Below are 3,619 nucleotides of genomic sequence, written 5' to 3' on the forward strand. Positions count from 1 at the left end.
CTATTGTTTTTCCAGTAGTCATGTATGGATGTGACAGTTGGACTGTAAAGAAAGCTAAGTGCTGAAGAATTGATGCTTTTGAACTGTGATGTTGGAGAAGACTCTTGAGAGTCCCTTGGATTGCAAGGAGTCCAACCAGTCCATCCTAAAGGAGACCAGTCCTGGGTGTTCATTGGAAGGACTGATGTTGAAGCTGAAACTCCAATACTTTGACCACCTCTGCGAAGAGGTGACGACTCATTTGATAAGACCCTGATGGTGGGAAAGATTGAAGGCAGGAGGAGAAGGGGACGACAGAAGATCAGATGGTTGGATGGCATCACCAACTCAATGGACATGAGTTTGGGTGAACTCTGGGAGCTGGTGATGGACAGGGAGGCCTGGCATGCTGCGGTTCATGGGATCGCAGAGTCGGACACGACTGAGTGAGACTGACTGAACTGAACTGAACTGAAGGAAAAATAGTTTTATGACTTATAATACATTCATAATTTGGAATATTATGTACTTATTAAAAGAATGATGATAAATATGTACTAAAATGGAAAAAAGTCTCAATTATATTAAGAGAAAAAAGCAAGTCATATATTATACTTACCGTATGATTCCATTTATTTATTATAAGATAATATGCATATACATAAAAATTTATACACCTGTATTGGTACAGACTGGTACACAGAGACAGAGACAGAGGAAGGGACTGGGATGATAAAGAGGAAGTTTAACATTAAACTATTACTGTATTTACTTAAAATGCTTTAGTGTTTTACAACATAAATGTATACATTGTATAAAAGAGAGAGGAAGAAAAAAATGACTCATTTCTTCTCAAATATTTAATATGTGAGAGTAAGCTACCTAATTAATTTTGTCTAGTATTTCATATTTAAGGATTAATATGATGAGTAAATCTGCATTATATTTCAAGTGAAAAAACAAACAGACCAGCTTCTGACACAATCCACGTAACTTGCCATAGATGTTAGCCAAAAAGTCAAAACTCGTTCAGTTCAAAATAACATTTCTTTCTTGTCATGCTTAGGATCTTGGAATAATTTAATTCACCACAATTGTTCTTCCTGAGTCAAAGTCCTAGGCTAATAGCAATGTTACTCTCTTTCAAAGAGTTTCTAGAAATATATTGGTCTTTATGCCTATGTTTTCACTGGAAAAACTATGCATTCCACTATAAAATAAAAACTTGATTATAGTTTTATTTTATGCTTTAGTTAATGATAATACTTCATGACTTGGGATAAAGAGTAAAAGAAAGAGTAAAATAACAGGTTGGCCCACGTTGTTGTAATTTAGGTTAATATGACTCATTCTTGCAGTAAGCTTCGTATACTGAAAGATATGTATCAATTATTCACTGATGCTTTGAGAGATGGGAATAAGGAGACAATATCATCAAGTACAAAGGTGTGAGTTTTAACTCTTAAATACTCAAGGAAAATTTCAAACTGATCTACTTATCTGTTGCTTCCTTTCCTACATTTCCCTCATAGCTCAGCCAACAAAGAATCTGTCTGCAATGCAGGAGACCCGGGTTCAATTCCTGGATTGGGAAGATCCCCTGGAGAAAGAAATGGCGACCCACTCCAGTATTCTCGCCTGGAGAATTCCATGGACAGAGGAACCTGGCAGGCTATAGTCGATGGGGTCGCAGGAGTCAGACATGACTTAGTGACTAAACTGCAACTAACCTGTTGCTTACCAATCAGATCAATTAACGAACACCTATTACAAGCAGTGCCTTGGTAAATTCAGTAGAAGACACCAGCCAATACAAGACTGTGCCTTCTATCAAAGGACAGGGCTTCCCTGGTGGCTCAGACTGTAGAGTCTGCCTAAAGCTCAGGAGACCCAGGTTTGATCCCTGGGTCAGGAAGATCCCCTGGAGAAGGAAACAGCAACCCACTCCAGTATTCTTGCCTGGAAAATCCAGTGGAAGGAAGGAGCCTGGCAGACTACAGTCCATGGAGTCAGACACAACTGAGTGACTTCACTTTCACTTTCACCTTCTATCAAAGGACAGGCACACATAAGATATTGTTGTTCAGTCACTAAGTCACGTCTGACTCTTTGGGACTCCATGGACTGCAGCACGCCAGGCCTCCCTATGGAAAGTCAAATCTAAGAAAGTCTAGTTTTGAATGCATTTAAGTGATTATGCTAGAGTTAAGGATATCCAGAAGTCTTGCTCAGAGGCAGGGAATGTGATCCTTGTTCTCCGAGGACATATAGTCTAGTTTTGTTCACATGCAAAGGAAATCTACACTGAGGCTGTGTGATGCCAACTATTAATTGAATGGAACAGGTAAGTGTTATAGAAAGTCACAGAAAGGACACATTATTACTCTACTACATGTGGAGTAGTCAGGTAAACTTCACAGCTTGAGACAGGAGAGATCTAATAATGTTTAGGGCAGCTGGAAATATGTAACTGAAGCTTGGGTAAGCACACTAGGTTAAAGGTACATTTGTTGGAGTATTTGCATAGATGTGATAGAGATTTCCACTAAGGGATATATAGTGAGCAGGAAAGGATGGTTAAAACTTGAAAAGAGTAAGACACTATGAAAATAAGAACAGACAGATTTTTTAAAATAATCGAATATTTGGAAATTTAAAATGCAGTCATTAAAATAAAAATCTTATGGACTGATTAATAGCTTATGAAGAGATATTAGTAAATGACAGTTGTTTTTTAGGCACTAAGTGATGTCTGACTCTTTTGTGACACCATGGACTGTAGCCCATCAGGTTCATCAGGTTCCATGGGATTTTCAGGTAAGAATACTGGAGGTGGGTTGCCATTTTCTTCTCCAGAGCATCTTCCCAACCCACGGATCAGATGTGCCTCCTGCATTGCAGGCAGGTTTTTTTTTTTTTTTACCCCTGAGCCACCTGGGAAGATCTAGTAAGTGAAGATATCTCTGAGAAAATTATACAGAAGGGAAGTATGAAAAAATGGGGAATGGAAAGTATGAATTAAGAAAAATGAGAGGGTGCTCGCTTCGGCAGCACATATACTAAAAAAATTGGAACAATACAGAGAAGATTAGCATGGCCCCTGTGCAAGGATGACACGCAAATTTGTGAAGCGTTCCATATTAGAAAAAAGAAAAGTGAGAGGGACTTCCTTTGTGGTCCAGTGGTTGAGAGTCGGCCTTGCAATGCCGGAGACGCGATCCAGTCCCTGGTCTGGGAGGATCCCATGTGCTGGGGAGCAACTAAGCTTGTTTAGCATAACTGAGTCTGCGCATTGCAGCTACTGAAACCAGTGTGCCCTAGAGTCCGTCCTCTTTCACAGGAGAAGCCGCTGCAATGAAAAGCCAGCACATCACAGCTAGAGAGCAGCCCCCACTCGTCGCAACTAGAGAAAGCCTGATGCAGCAATGAAGACCCAGTGCAGTCAAAAATAACTAAATAAATAAAATAATAAAAGGAAAATGAGGTTAGGATGAGAGTTCAATATGTTATTCAATAAGATTCCCAACAAGCGAGATAAGAAAGTGAGAGACAAATTTGATGAGATAATGGTTGATAATTTCAAAACTTCCAAAGAATTGATGAAATAATGTCTCAAAGCTAATAATCACGAATCTTAAGC

At 39.3% G+C, this 3,619-nt stretch overlaps 1 non-coding gene across 1 annotated transcript; it reads left to right on the plus strand.

Moving 5' to 3' along the window:
- The first annotated feature begins 3,014 nt into the window (after positions 1-3,014).
- On the plus strand, positions 3,015-3,124 carry LOC136156711 (U6 spliceosomal RNA). The gene has a single exon (XR_010661198.1). It is a non-coding gene; the product is annotated as a U6 spliceosomal RNA (small nuclear RNA).
- The last annotated feature ends 495 nt before the right edge of the window (positions 3,125-3,619 follow it).

This window comes from Muntiacus reevesi, chromosome 1, assembly GCF_963930625.1.
Source record: "Muntiacus reevesi chromosome 1, mMunRee1.1, whole genome shotgun sequence".
Lineage (NCBI taxonomy): Eukaryota > Metazoa > Chordata > Mammalia > Artiodactyla > Cervidae > Muntiacus > Muntiacus reevesi.